The 15,420-nt window shown below is 46.0% G+C and overlaps 1 protein-coding gene and 3 non-coding genes across 6 annotated transcripts in view; 1 reads left to right on the top strand and 3 right to left on the bottom strand.

The window, feature by feature from the left end:
* Window positions 1-15,420, bottom strand: part of LOC144159521 (ras-like GTP-binding protein Rho1) — a 66,128-nt gene that overhangs the window by 28,142 nt on the left and 22,566 nt on the right. For 2 of the 3 annotated variants that reach the window (XM_077691070.1, XM_077691071.1), the window contains exon 1: window positions 1,518-1,672. The exons of the other annotated variant lie outside the window; for it this stretch is intronic. The gene's annotated coding sequence lies outside the window, so the exon portion shown is untranslated. Of the gene's footprint in view, window positions 1-1,517; window positions 1,673-15,420 lie in introns of those variants that run through there. 3 annotated transcript variants of the gene reach the window in all.
* On the bottom strand, window positions 12,342-12,414 carry Trnaa-agc (transfer RNA alanine (anticodon AGC)). Its single transcript has one exon. It is a non-coding gene; the product is annotated as a tRNA-Ala (tRNA).
* Window positions 13,723-13,795, bottom strand: Trnaa-agc (transfer RNA alanine (anticodon AGC)). Its single transcript has one exon. It is a non-coding gene; the product is annotated as a tRNA-Ala (tRNA).
* On the top strand, window positions 14,380-14,452 carry Trnaa-agc (transfer RNA alanine (anticodon AGC)). The gene has a single exon. It is a non-coding gene; the product is annotated as a tRNA-Ala (tRNA).

Raw genomic sequence — 15,420 nt, 5'->3', positions numbered from 1 at the left:
TATATGCGCGAGACGAAGCTTTCATGAAAGCCTCTGAACGTTTATTTACCTTGTTGTTTATCGCTCGACATAGACACGGGCACACATATGGTAGATCGAACAACAGGAGCTTTAATTGTGCATAAATGGGTCCTCTGACGATGAAAATATAAGACCATTTGGAATAATGGAGATTGTTTCAAGCTGACAGAGTTGCACTTGATGTTTGTGTAACTACATGTCAGTGTGAATAGTTGTGCTGCTGCAAATTATCCTTGTCAGCAAAAATATTTTGCGCAACAAGCCCCACTTGAACTCGTTTTTCACCGACTGCCACACAAACGCAAACTACGAGTTGTACAGGAACATATGTTTGAGATATTTGAGAGACATTTCAATAAAAGTGTAGATGCGAGTCTCCGAATTGTGGCTGGTGTGTGTCCATCTGTTTACTGTTGTGTCGCTGTGTATCGTAAACATTTACGTTTCTGTTAAAGCTTTATATTTTGCTGGTATGACTACGTACAGTTGAAGCATGCATATCCGTTGGATGTTCCATGTATTTTCTTATGCATGCACAGATTATACTGACACCAAAGGCTATTTGAGGCGCTACAGAATTAAGCACTCGTTCGGTTTGGTTGGATACACGGCATTTTTTCGCAGCAGTCTTACGCCAAGTAGCCTGCACATACGCAAATGCACCCATGGATCTGTTCTTTTTATTTCTTTTCGGGTACTATATGATTTGTGCACGTCGGCGTCGCAGACAGCTGACCCATGTACTGTGGTCTGCTTTAATTGGAGAAGGGGCACTTTCTAAATTATTTCAGCTTGTATTCCCGCACAACTCGCCAGTGGAGTATTTCTATTAATATGACAATTGTGAATTTAAAAAAAACGTGGTAATTGTTGTATACTAATTTTCCGGTTGTTGTTCAAATTGAGCCCCGTAGCGAACTGCTCTTTATGTTTATTTTGTTCTGCGGAAAAAAATTCCGCCGCCGATCTCAGGTGGCGCCACATGTTTACTTGAAACTGCAGTGCACGAGGCCCATAGCGCTATGATGCTACAGCGCTTTTTCAGCGAAGCTGTTGGCCTCTGATTGCTCGGGGTTTCTCGCGCGTCTCCTTGAGCACGAAGGAAATTGGAAGGAGATAGGAGGGGGAAGCAAAGAGGATGAATCCGCAAACGTCGGTCATGCACCCCAGAAAATGCAAACAAGAACGTTGAAAATGAGATACAACAAGGAAATCCGCACAAAGTTGGGGCAGAAACAAAAATTTCGAAAGGATATCGCAAGGGTAGACGCTGAATAAAAAAAAAAAAGAAAGAACGGCACAAGGAAAGAGAAGAATACGAAACAAAGAAAAACATGAACATCACAGCGCGAACGAGTACTATTTTGAAGCAGTTGCCCTGTTTACGAGCCGAAGAGTTTTTTCCAGTTCACAGTCCCGTAGGAAGCGGAGAAAAGATGAAACTTAGCGCTAAAATGTTTATAACTTAAAAGTTCCGCACAGTTCCCCGAACTCACCGACTTGACCTACGTGTTGAAGGCGTTGCCACGGTATCCGGCGTTCTTTCGTTCTACAACCTATCGGACGCTGATTAAAAGAAAGCCGTCACGCAGATCAAAAACTCCATTTCGACACGCGAGACGCCCCCAAGCCAAACGTGCGGCCAGTTGTATGTCCCTCACTTAACGGCCGTGCACGCGTATTTACACACTATCGCCTAAGCCACTCGATAGGACGGCTCAAGGTGAATGCCCGATTCTCTATCGCGCTGCGCGCGACTCGGGATGGTTCCCCGTTGTGCTCGACTCACGCCTTGCGCGAGGCTACAAATCCCTGGCTGTGCATCTGCTCTCGATTCTTTGAAGCGCGAAAGACTGCAGCTAGGCTTCTGTCTCATGGACGACGTTGCGGCAGGCTAGAACTGTGTCTTTTAGAGGCGGAGCACCTTAAGGCCGAGGCTTGTCCGTCCGGCGTCCGGCGTCCGTGCTCACAGCACAGCACCGTGTAAATCGAAACGTCTGTGAACAAGAGGTTCACAAAATGTGAACAAGAACAAAATAAAAGGTTCACAAAAGGTTAGAGAGAGAGATAGATAGAGAGAGAGAGAGAGAGATAGTGCTCCTGGGGAGCCGTGGATTGGATTGGATTGGATGGAATTGCATTTGGATTGGATTGGATTGGATCAGATTGAATTGTATTGCATTGGATTGAATTGGAAATAGATTTAGCAGCAGTAAGCACTCTCACGGGTGATTTACGGCAAGAACGATCCCCAGTGCTTCGCTCACTCGTCATGATTCACTTTGTGGAGATGCGCGAATTTTTTTGTCGGCCGTGGGCCAATAGTGGTTATAGACCATTGGGAAATGAAACTTTTCCCCGCTCCCTACGGGACTCTGAACTGGAAAAATCTCTTCGGCTCGTAAATAGGGCAACTGCTTCAAGATAGTGCTCATTCGCGCTGTGATGTTCACATTTTTCTTGGTTTGGTAGTCTTCCCTTTCCTTGTGCCGTTTCTTTTTGATTCAGCGTTTACCTTTGCGATATCTTTCTAATTTTTCTTGCTGCCCTAACTTTCCTAGTATCTCATTTTCAACGTTCTTGTTAGCATTTTCTGGGGTGTATAAGCCACGTTTGTGGACTGATCCTCTTTTTCTCCCCCTCCTCTCCCCCTCCTCTCTCCTTCCACTTTCTTTCTGCGCAAGGAGACTCGCGGAAAACCCCGAGCACAGCACAGCACCGTGTAAATCAAAACACCTGTGAACAAAAGGTTTATAATGGTTCACAATAGGTCAACAAGAACAAAATCAAAGGTTAACAAAAGGTTAGAGAGAGAGAGAGAGAGAGAGAGAGAGAGAGAGAGAGAGAGAGAGAGAGAGAGAGAGAGAGATATATATATATATATATATATATATATATATATATATATATATATATATATATATATATATATATATATATATATATATAGAGAGAGAGAGAGAGAGAGAGAGAGAGAGAGAGCTCCCGCAGAGCCGTGCTGCGCATGGGCGAGGAGCATTGAAGAATTGGGATGGATTGAATTGGGTTGGATCAAATTGAATTGTATTGCATTGGATTTGACTGGAAACCGTTTTAGCAGCATTAAGCACTCTCACGAGTGATTTACGGTAAGAACGAACCCCGGTGCTTCGCTCATTTGTCATGATTCGCTTCGTGGAGATGCGTGAATTTTTTTGTCGGCCGTCGGCCAATAGTCGTTATAGACCCTAGGGAACTGAAACTTTTCTCCGCTCCCTACGGGACTCTGAACTGGAAAAATCTCTTCAGCTCGTAAACAGGGCAACTGCTTCAAGATAGTACTCGTTCGCGCTATGATTTTCACATTTTTCTTGGTTTGGTATTCTTCGCTTTCCTTGTGCTGTTTTTTTTTTATTCAACGTCTACCTTTGCGATATCCTTTTGAAATGTTTGTTTCTCTACTAAGTATACGCGCAATTCCTTGTAGTATCTCATTTTCAACGTTCCTGTTTGCATTTTCTGGAACGCATGAGCCACGTTTGCGGATTCATCATCTTTGCTTCCCCCTCTTATCTCCTTCCAATTTCCTTCATGCTCAAGGAGACTCGCGAAAAACCTCGAGCAATCAGAGGCTAACAGCTTCGCCGAAAAAGCGTTATAGCATCATAGCGCTATAGCTATGACAGCGCTGTAGCATCATGGGCACCATACATTGGACTGAGGCCGCTGTAAGCCTATTTAATGCCGTTTAATGTATGTCCTCTAAGCAGAACATAAAAACAAATATTTCAATAAGTCAGTGTTCAGTACAAAACCCGCACTAGTGAAGCCATGGCTGGTTAAAACGAATTCCAAAAATGTAAAATGGGCGCTACTGAAAATGTACTTCTAGAAAAAAGAATTTAGGGCGAATAAATAAATTGCAGTCCATAGGCACCGCTGCCTACATTCACGCGAAAAGAACCGTACTGTTTAAAGCTGATTTGAAAGCTAGGAACATAAACAATGAAAAATGCGAAAATGTTTATAACACACGAAGAAAGCAAGTTTACGCAAAACAGTGTGCGTGGAAAGTGCTCTGCTGTAAGCACAGCACTTTCCACGTTAGAGCCGTCTGCAGTGCCCCGCAGTGAACTCAATAAAAGACCGATAATTTATCATGAGTTATCATCCAGCCAGTTTTCCACCGGCCAATAATCTCCGTGCATGGAATTGCAGTGTCTCTTGCAACCCAATGCGAGAAGCAAAATAGCCGCAAGGAGTGCGTCGATTTCTCTCTACATTTCTTTAGGAGTGCGTCGATTTCTCTATACATTTCTTTACGCATTAAGTGATGGAACGGTAGTAAAATGCATGCATGTTTAACCCCGCTAATCATTCTGGACGGTCCGTACGTGACAGCTGCGTGGTACCGTACATTCAACGTGTTCTGCTTGGTGCTCTTCGAGTAGTGTAACAAAGTGTTGACTGTTTGTTGCTCTTTCCTCGTAAAGCATAATTTTGGACACGTTGGTGCACATGGCTTTCAAAATTTGAGGCCGAAAAACACAAGGACAAAAATTCAGAAGGACAGGACAAACGCTAAAGCGATGAATAGGCCAGGACTGGAGCTTATCCTGCCATCCTGCTTCTTTTTCGTTGTATTCTTCGCACTCTAATTTCTTTACGAAGACTGATTTTTGTCCAACGCCAATAAAATCTTTATTTATTTATTTTTTAAATACTCTTATAGCCTACCGACCGCTAGAGATGCAGGGGAGTGGCACATGCAGAATCGGCTGCCGTCGAATACGCCCAACAAACGGGTTCCCAAAGACAAGAAAAAAAAAAGGGCTCTGGTTTAGCTCACCTAACCCCCTATGTGCAAAGCGAACGCTTGGTTTAGCCTGATAAAGTCTTGGTTTCACTTGGTCACTCTTTCATTCATTTGTAATATTTTAGATTCAGAGCACTTTAGGGGCTCACTTTGTCGGCGTAGCTCGCTCGCTGTACCCAAATGGCGCTCCACGGCGTTCCCTAGTAGCGGATGTCGTCGTAACGTAACCCAGAGGCGCCCTAAGCCAAGCGGTTTATATAGTCATAGGCGTTTGAAACTCGTGCACCGCTGGCGCTTGTCGTACATCTCCCCATGGAAAACTGTAGGTACGTTTGACTCCTAATATACGTAATTAACGAGCAGCGCCCGCGTTAATTTGGTTAGGAACGCTCGTTGCGTTGGTTTTGACAAAAGTTTATCTTACACCGTGGTTTTTACGATGGTAAGGAAACGAAAATTGGCCGCGTATCTGCTCCTCTCGTTGCAAATGTCGTCAAAAGACGATAGTCTTTGTAGACAGTTGCCAAGGAAATGCCCCCCTTTGCCTTCCCGCTCACCTCTCATGCTGTTCCTGTACCGTCGCGCTCATTCCAAGGTAAACACACTAAAGGTTTGCGCAAGGCGATTAGAATTTACCGCGTTCCACTGGTACAGGCAGGGTTCTTCGATGCCAGCGCTGCAGTACGGCGGAGACGCGCGTGAATGGAGGGGGCCGACTAGAAGGTTTATACGAGCCGCGTGGCCGTGCTCCACGTGCGTTCCAAGCAGAACGTGGGACCTAGCTAGTGGAACCTTTTGTTGCTGTTGCCGCGTGATTTTTCATTTGCCGCCAGGAGGCGGCGGTTTTCTGCAGTAGATATAGAATATCATTTGCTGTCGAAAAACCATGCATCCATGAATTTTTTTAATAAAGGAACACTGTAAATATCCGATGTGTACTAATTTCCTGTCCTATATTTGCGTAATGTCTTGTTCTTGTTCAACAAAGTTGACAACTATGAACCTATAAAGCGGGCTCACACATTTACATGTGGCTGTGAGTATATAAGACTATTGCGCAATATCAATTTTACTTTGGCCAGGTGGCTGAATCGAGTCACAGACAGACAGACGGACAGACAGACATACAGACAGACCAAAATTTCTGGGTTTAAGTAGCCCAAGAAAGACCATCGTCTTTAAAATAAAAGTGGCAGTGCAACGCCGGCACGTAAGGGAGGGAAAGCAAGCACAAAAAGAACAGAACTCCCGCTGGCGCAGTTTCAAGCAGGGAGCGCGCGAGCACTGCGAAGGCGGGAAATTTGAATTGCATTGGGTGGTAGCAGTGACTGGAAAACGGTGGTACAGCCCATTATGGCGAATCACTGCTCTGCACTTCCGACAGCTTTCAGATTGAGTGGAACGGCTTTAATTTTTACTATGTATACACTCATCGTTAAGACAGGTATTAGGGCTGTGCGTTGTGTTGCGGTCCCGCTTCCGCCGCTTTGCGAGCCGAACGGCTCTCTATTCCTCAGTCTCTGACGCTAACGTCACGCGCTTGGCAATCCGGGCCCTTTCCAGCGAAACAGCTCGCCGGGCGATATCCGCGGCTGCTTCAGACGCCGCTCGCCCATGACGGCTCAAAGCCTCCAGCTCCCACGCAACGCTCAGAGAAGATGGGTTGGCCCCGCCTTTGTCTATGGCCAAGCTCGCACTGACTAGGCGGGCGCGGCACTCCTCTTAGCCAGGCGCGCTGCGAGTCACGTGTCAGGCGGCGACTCAGCTGCAGAGAGCGCATGCACCAAGACAAGAGCACTTCGATGGAGGCAGTTGTGAAACTCCGCCTCAAAAAACGGCCCGCACCTGGACACTCTACCTGGACCCCCCCCCTCCTCCTTTTGACCGTACGTACGGTAACGCCACTGCGGCCGCCGCACGCACTATCCAAAAAGAAGCTATTTATTCAACCTAAAAATTTAACGTTAAATTTTGTTTTAAAGTACACAATTCTTTCTTTTTGTGCTTTCATAAGTTATTCATTGCTATCTTAACTTTAGTTTTTAGGTTGTGACTGTTTCTGCGTACGCGCAACAGCCTCGACCAATTAGCGCTTGTGCGGGCACTCCGGCACAACATAGGTCCGACCTGAAGTACTAAATTTGCAGTTATCGTTCGGCCTACAGCACATTGTATGCCAAAACTAATCCAGTAGCCGATCAAGCGGCTCTAAATAATCATTTTCAGCTTGCATAGAACCGTAGAGGCGGCTTCTTTTTTTTTTTTTTTGCCGCCAGAAGACCGGAGAGGACGCGCAGCAGACGACAGTGCGCAAGCGGCGGTTGACGCCACGGTCGCATTTCTTTTTGCTACTCTTGCTTCGTATGTATATCAAACATTTCCGTAGTTGAACACATTGGGCTCCTTTGGCATAACAAATTTACGTACGCACTCAAATACCATTTTTCGCCCAGGTCATCGAGCGGTAAAGCAAGTTGTATAGTTTATTTTGTCACCAATAGATGGCGCCACTGTAAAACAAGATCCAAAACAGTGGACCAATCGTAGGGCCACTTTTTGATGCATGGGGCCTATGGGGAGTTTCGCAACTCTGACCAAGACAGCGGCGGCAGAGATCGGTGGGCCTAGTCACATGATTCGTTGCCCAGGCTACGGTGCATCTTAGGCCAAATGAAGGTGATATTGCTGGCGACGGTGAAACTCGGTTCGGCTAGATTAGTAAAGCTTTGCTTTATAAACGTACAGAAAGTCATAAAATTGTCTATTAGTGCATAGCACCCTTGTGTAGCTTCTCGCTGCCAACTATGCGTTTTTGCACAAATCCAGGGGGTTACATGGTTGGCACGTTCCCTCGCGACGTTTTTATTCGTGTTTCAGTCATTTCCTTCCAAGCTTTTTTATTTTTATGTTTGCTCCATGAGGCAAAAGTATAAGATGCATGTTTCCAATTGTGTCAATTGCCTTTTATTGCTTTTTCTACTATTGTTTTATTAATATTTTTATCCCTTCGGCACAATATCTTCATTTATGTTAATATAACGAATAATTGTGCTAACTCGACCAATTATGCATTTTTGTGCAAATGCACGGCGCCACACGCTTGGGGCTGCGGAAGTATTCGGAAAAGAATGCTACGCTTTAAAAAGTGGCTCATCTAAGCTTTTACGCTGTGAATGGCGCCCCACAACTGTGCAACTAGAGAAAGGACACTGTAAGAGCATAAAAACAATTTATAATTAAATAATACAGAACAGTGGAAGAGCAAGCAAAAAAGAAAACACTACCTCAACATACACCCAGTGAAGGAACTTTTAAACAGCAATATAAAACGTACCCAAAGAATGATACCTCGGAAAAGCAAACAACACCCGGCATGAATCTGATCGCACAGAACAGAGCAAAAAAAAAAAAGAAAGAAAAAAAGAGAAAACACACCCCAGCATTCACGCAGCCAAAGGTTCCTAATATCAGCAATGAAAAGGCAAACATTTAAACATCAACTTTTGTGCTGCTGAGCACGAGGACGCGGGTTCGATTCCTGGCCGCGGCGGCCGCTTTTATGGTGGAGGCGAAAAGCAAAAACATCCGTGTGGTCGAGATTTTGGTGCACCGTAAAAATCCCTAGGGGTCAAAATTAGCCAGAGCCCTCCACTACGGCGAGCGGGCTCACAGTCGCCTGTGAAGCGTCGGTGCGTTAAACCCCACAATCAATCAATCAATCAATCAATCAATCAATCAATCAATCAATCAATCAATCAATCAATCAATCAATCAATCAATCAATCAATCAATCAATCGAACATCAACAGTGTGTGCACCACCTGGCTGCGTACCGTCTCCTGGTTAGTGAAGCAAAACAAGAAGACCAAATTCAATTCCCGATTCCTTTCAGCCATCTTATCTTTTACCCACTTCGACGCCCTTCGCTTTTCCTCTTCAATATCGGTCGTGGCGTCAGTTAGCCGCCCCTTTTCAGGACCGGCTCTCCTGGAATGATTGCCTTTTCTGAACAAGTATTTCCTCGTTGTTGCACATTTTACGCACATCCCTACTGGATATTTTTCTGTAATCTCTGTGTGTACTGATTATCTGGCGAACAAAGGTGAAAAGCTGGGGCGCCACCACGAACACAGCTACTCAGGTACAGTACCAAAGCAAACGTAAAAGCAGATTCGAGATATTTCTGCGTCTTTGTACATCCCGTACGCGAGTTCCTTTCCAAACGAAACATTGTTTTACCTGCTCATGTGAAGAAAAACGAAATCTTGCCCGCTTCTATTCTGGTGATGAGCGCAAATTTTCTCACAGCGAGGTTGTCTATGCCTACGATGGGGATTTTTCGCACCAGCGCGGCAAAACTAAATGTAAGAAAGCCCGCTTACAAAGACCAAACTTACACCGATCAGGTCCTATGGCCTACACATTTTGATATAATAAGGCCTTTAATGTCTGAAAATGTATTTACACCAGTACATCTGTGTTTAAAACTGAATCCGACGTTTAAGAGATTGGTGCAAGCTTAGACTTCGTAAATTCGCTTTCTTACTGTGTGCTGCACGGTGAAGCCAACTCGTAAAGGAAAAAATTAGCAGTGGCTTAGCTCGGCTATGCCAGGATATACGTAGCATGAGCTAAGGTTCAGCAATCTAAACCAATCAAATCCAATCCAGTCCAGTCCAGTCTAGTCCAGTCCAGTCCAGTCGAGTCACTGCTCCTCGCGCATGCGCAGCACACGGCTCTCCAGGAGCCACGCGAAACGGCTATCAAGCGGCTGAGGCACACAGGTGCAGGGCGCGCGCCGGTGCCAGTGCGCCTGCCGCGGCTATGACGTCACTCCTCTGGAATGCGCAGACCGGCTAATGTGCAGACCCAATTCTCTACACACCCGTACTCCAACTAGATTGGATTTACAATCCAGTTTAATCCAATTTTATCTAATCTAATCTAATTTAATCCAAATCCAATCCAATCCGTTCCAATGCTCCTCGCGCGTGCGCAGTACGGCCCTTCACGGTCCAGGCGAAACTGGTCAACCTCGGCCATTGTAGCTTACGCTACAAAATGCGAACCGAACGAGGTTTGATAACAGCGACTCGAGTGCAATCGTCGAGGATGTGCCAATACTAATGCAGCGTCTGACGAGCGTGTCCGCGAGACGGCACGCAAGCGACGAGTGGGGACCAACGACACATAAATACTAGCGAGTCAGAGAAGGCCGCAAAGTGCCTTTGGCGCCAAAGCGCGAACTTGGCAAATTTCAAGGGCGTACGTGAGGTTCAAAAGACACGTTTTCAGTCGTTATTTCGGCTCGAGCTGCAACGTGGGCGACATACCATGGTCCGATAACGACTTGACCGCAGACGCGGAAGCCCGATACACGCTCGCCGGGAAAGTATTGCGTTAGCACCCCCAACGCACGCAGCTTCGCCAGTGAAGGGCCTGTGAGTTTGTCTATCCTGTGGCGAAAAAAACTGAGTTAAATGTACGGCTTCCTTCTCGCCGCGTCTTTCATAATAAAAAATAGACTGCTAGCTCATTTTCGCACAGATATTTATCGCCAAGAATAATAAACCAATTGAAACGTAATACGCACAAAATAAGTAGGCTGGCATAAATTCCCTTTTGGGATCGTCGGTTGTGAAAGATTACACTTCTTTGCTAATACTTTTGTATGATACCTACATTTGAACTAAAGTATCGCGGTGTTTAAATCTCGGGTGGTTGTGTCCTGATCACCCCAAGCCACCCCCCCACCCTCAAAAAAAAAAAAAAAAAGCAGAAGACCACACCCAGAAGTACAACAGACACAGGCACCCTTTCTCTTTTTCTGTACTCATTGTCATCTTCTACACACTTTCTGTGTCATAACAGAATGTAATGCACCCGTGCCATGCACCCTCCCAAAATTATTATCCAGCGCGTTTATCATAGAGCCGGCCGGTATCGTTGGTGTATACGTTGTTGAGGAGAGGTCTTTTACAATTATAAAGGATGTAATGAACACTTATGCAGATGATAGAGCCGAAATTCCTGTTCATTACATTATGCCGCCATTTTCCTTCTTCGCTGTTATCGACGACCACCAGGTCGCCTGTTTTCAGCACGAGCAACTTAACAAGCGCCAAGGCGACAAAGAAGACGCGAGTACCTGGGCTTAATGCCATGAACGTGGCGTATGTCCTTACTTGCAGCCTTTTACTGTACCCTCTTCCCAGGTGCATCGAGGCGTACAAGTAAGCCAAGGAAACCGAATTAACACATCCCTCTCTTTCTTCCAGTTCTTCGCTACTCGATGGCATCGTCCCCGCGGACTACGTCGACGAGGCTATAACCATCTACCCCAACGGTTAGAACAAGCTCCCTCATTTTCCGCGGAAGTTGGTTTTTAGGTTGCGAAAAAAAAAAAAAAAAAACGGGCGAGATTTTGTGCCTTGCATGCCAATAATACCTGGTAGCGTGTGCCAGTGTAAATAATTCGAACACGGCTCGACTAGGCCTGTACTGTTTCTTGCGTTGATATGTGAGAGGTGTTCTGGTTGCCCTGGCGCGTCCATCTAATGAACCAGCTATTTCGACGAGGTCATCCGTGTTGACTATTCCCCCCAGTTTCTTGCAAGAAATTCTCTTGCAGATTTCGCTTCGATTAGTTTCCGATCGTTTACCCATTATTCTAATACGAAGCAAAAGTTTTCATACGTAGTCATGGACTAATGAAATTTAGAACACGAAAATATGCGTCAAAACACGCAAAATTGAAAAATTCTGTTCGTGGAAGTGCACTAATGGCGTGCTATTGGTATATTTCGAAAGCCAGATTTCAAAGTGTAATTAAGCCGCTGTAATTAAGCCACGCGTCAATCTGGCTTCAATGGAAAAAAATCGCACTGTTTGTGTGTTCTAGTTTATATTTTTGTGATAGCATTTTATTTGTCCATGACCATACGTATACCTCCTGACCCTCTAAATTACTGAAACATGTTTCACAAGAACTTGACACCACAAATATTTTATGAAGAAAAATTACGCCCATCTTCCCGCGAGGGAACCCTGATGTGATGCGACGCATCGGGGGGGGGGGGGGGGGGGGGTTCAATTGGCGTTTCCATTGGGTTGATTCTCTAAATCGCGTGAAACGTGTTGTGAACGCGTATGATGCATTCCATCACATGCGGGTGTTCTCATACGCGGGAAGATGGGGCAAAGTCAAGCGCAGTCAAGCGAAGGGACTTGACTGAACCGGCGCAGCGCGCTCACCGCTTTATATTCAGCACTTGAAGGAGAGGAGACGAACGGAGGAGAGTTGCGCATGATGAGCGAGAGCAAATGCGAGAGAGAAGCTTCAGCGAAGCGCGCGCAGCTGTTATGATAATGAGACAGAGAGAGCATGTTGCACACAGCTGTTGGCGAGAAGAACGGAGGAGAGTTTGCGCATGCGCAGGTGGTGTGCGGACGCCGCGACGACGACGACGACGCAGGAGGGACAAATCCGAGAGCAAGAGATGCGTCGCATCTAAAAAAAGTGTCGTGGAGGTGCTGGGTATCGATCCCAGTACCTCTCGCATGCTAAGCGAGCGCTCTACCATCTGAGCTACACCCCCGACAGACCTGAGGGGATCTGGAAACGTACTTCAAACTCACAACGAGAACAAAAGTGCGAGGGCTTGCGTGCCTTCTCTCTCAATCTGGCTCAGAAAATCTAGGTCACTACCCGGATGAGAGAGACTGATTCCGTACTTTCCTAACCGGCAAGGCTATCTTGGCATATCCTCAAGCGTTGTGTGAAACGCTCTTTCGTTTCTACGTTGACGGAAATATTTGACTTTTTGCACACTTTCGCGCGGCGATCTCCATTCGGTCCGCAGTTATCTGGCACTGCGGGGGCGCGTTGGATGAACATCAGGGGTTGAAAAAGTAGAAATGGTAGAATGCGTTTTTCCTCCGCGTACTCATGGAAGACACGAAGTCATGCATAATGCTCCGCTGCTCGATCTATTCTCAGGTACACCTAGCAGACGAGGTCAATAAGTGTTAAAAGTTTGAGGAGTCAGTGTTTTGCTTAAGCCTGTTGTGAATCGGGGTCACTTCAATGCATTTTCGGCCACAGCCTGCAGCTGTTACGCACTTATAGCGGTTTCGCACTCCGATTCTATCTGAAACGCTTCCTCAAATGGGAGCCCAGCAAGATGTTCGAAATGAATGTACTAACAGCATACTATCAGACTTTATTTTCTCTCAAGAACCGCCGCGGTGGCTGAGTGGCTACATGCGTGGTGCTGCTGAGCACGAGGACGCATGTTCGATCCTGTTCGCGGTGGCAGTTTTCCTGATCGAGGGAAACAACAAAAACGCCCGTTTGTCGACATTTAAGCCTACCAAAGGTGGCCAAAATCAATTAGAACCCCTCCACTATGGTGCGACTCATAAGTGCAATTGTAGCTTTGGCGCGTAACAGCCGCTGACTTTACACTCCCCCCGCTTCGACACCTTCAACACGAGAGACATGCCCAGGGTAATCGATTCGTGACTATTTCTACCGCCTCCGCACGTACGAAGAATAGTACTCGAATGCGCTCGCTATGTACAGAGAGCTCTACAGCTGAGTTTTCGAATTATAGATGCTATTATTGCAGTTTGATAAAAATGCTATTCTTTTTGCGTCAACCAAATATTTCGGGAAATATGGAACGGCTTAGGGCACACCGTAGAGCAGCGTCCAGATCATTTTGTGTAGGCAACATGAGCTTCTCGCTACGTGCCAACCTGATCCGCTTTGTTGCCATGCTTTTGTGTCTTTTTATACCATCATGGGTGTGCGCGTGACTCCAGTGCACAAGTATCCGTGCGTGCGAGCATAGGCACGTATGTCACAAACAATCGAAAAATAAATGTTCATACATAAATAAAAGTGGAGGTGCTGGGTATCGATCCCAGTACCTCTCGCATGCTAAGCGAGCGCTCTACCATCTGAGCTACACCCCCGGACGAGGAGACGCGGTGGTATGCACAATGCTTGAGAACTCTTCTCCTTGCCTGTTGCCCCTTCCTAACCCGCCGCGGTGGCTCAGTGGCTAAGGCGTTGCGCTGCTGAGCACGAGGTCGCGGGCTCGATTCCCGGCCGCGGCGGCCGCTTTTCTGATGGAGGCGAAAAGCAAAAACGCCCGTGTGCACGAGATTTCGGCGCACGTTAAAGATCCCCAGTTGGTCAAAATTAATCCGGAGCCCTCCACTACAGCGCGCCTCATCGCCTGCGTTGCGTCGGTGCGTTAAACCCTACAATCGATCAATCGATCAATCAATCAATCAATCGATCGATCAATCGATCGATCGATCAATCGATCGATCGATCGATCGATCGATCGATCAATCAATCAATCAATCAATCAATCAATCAATCAATCAATCAATCAATCAATCAATCAATCAATCAATCAATCAATCAATCAATCAATCTTCCTGTGACCCAGATAAAATCCTGTTGCGCGCTCTGTCGTGGTTGTGCAATGCAGTTCGCACAGACCATCTTTATTCCTTCTTATTGACTTCGGTGTTTCCCCGTCTCCGTCGGGGGTGTAGCTCAGATGGTAGAGCGCTCGCTTAGCATGCGAGAGGTACGGGGATCGATACCCCGCACCTCCACGAGATTTTTTTTTGTCTCGCCAGCCCTTCGAGAACCATACCCTTTCGACAAAAGTTGCTAAATCACTCACTTTTTTATTCTCGTTATGGAGGAGTGTGGGATCGCGTTCGACACACAATTCTGAATAACTGACACTTTGGCTAGTTCGCGATCATTAAAAATCTTGACTGGGTAGCTCACGATAGCACAGTGGATTAAATGTGGAAGATGCAGGCCCCAGAGCGGCGGTGGATGTGAATTGGACGTTAGCAGCATACGCGATTGCTGAAAGCCGATAAACGGACATGATGTTCTCTTTCTGCGGTCGCAAGACAAACCAAGATTTTTGGGTGTTAATATTTTCATACTGAAAACTTGACATGGCCATGCTCTCACGTGCCTGTAGCAAGACACAAGCTGTCCCCCACTTGAAGCCAACTTGGCCCTAGCGAAGACGAGGGGCACCAGTGGTGGATTTAGGTTTCTGGCAAGAAGGAAGGATGTTAAATGGAAGTGTGACCGCAAAAAGGAGGATGAAGGGAAAAAAAAACTCCCCTTACGCTTTCTGATCTTCATTTTTAGTTTTCTTCTTTGCTTTGTTTGTTTTCTTTATTATATTTACCTTTCGTTCCCTTGTACTTGCTTCTTTGTTATTTATTTATTTATTTATTTATTTATTTACATTTTTACTTTTTATTTCAGGTACAGCGGCCACGGTATACATCAACATAGAGGTAATCCAGGCCGGCAGCTCAGTGAGACAAATAAGGTCAGCAGCGACACCCAATCTTGGAGCTCTCCGCAGTGATAAAAGCCACGGATGCTTGCAATATACTGCAAAGTGCACGTATAATTTTGCGCCTCTTGGCAATGCAGCGCTCGTTAGGTTTATTTAAGTCAGCTATATTTTGCAAGTACTGAACCTTTAATATAACTGGTGTATTGCAGGTCTGTGGAAAAAAGCGTGCAAAACAAAAATACGAAGAAA

Source organism: Haemaphysalis longicornis, unplaced genomic scaffold, assembly GCF_048455015.1.
Source record: "Haemaphysalis longicornis isolate Haplotype H1 unplaced genomic scaffold, Haemaphysalis longicornis Haplotype H1 scaffold_10, whole genome shotgun sequence".
NCBI lineage: Eukaryota > Metazoa > Arthropoda > Arachnida > Ixodida > Ixodidae > Haemaphysalis > Haemaphysalis longicornis.
Note: the sequence above shows the minus strand (reverse complement) of the source record. Positions and strands in the feature narration are given on the sequence as shown.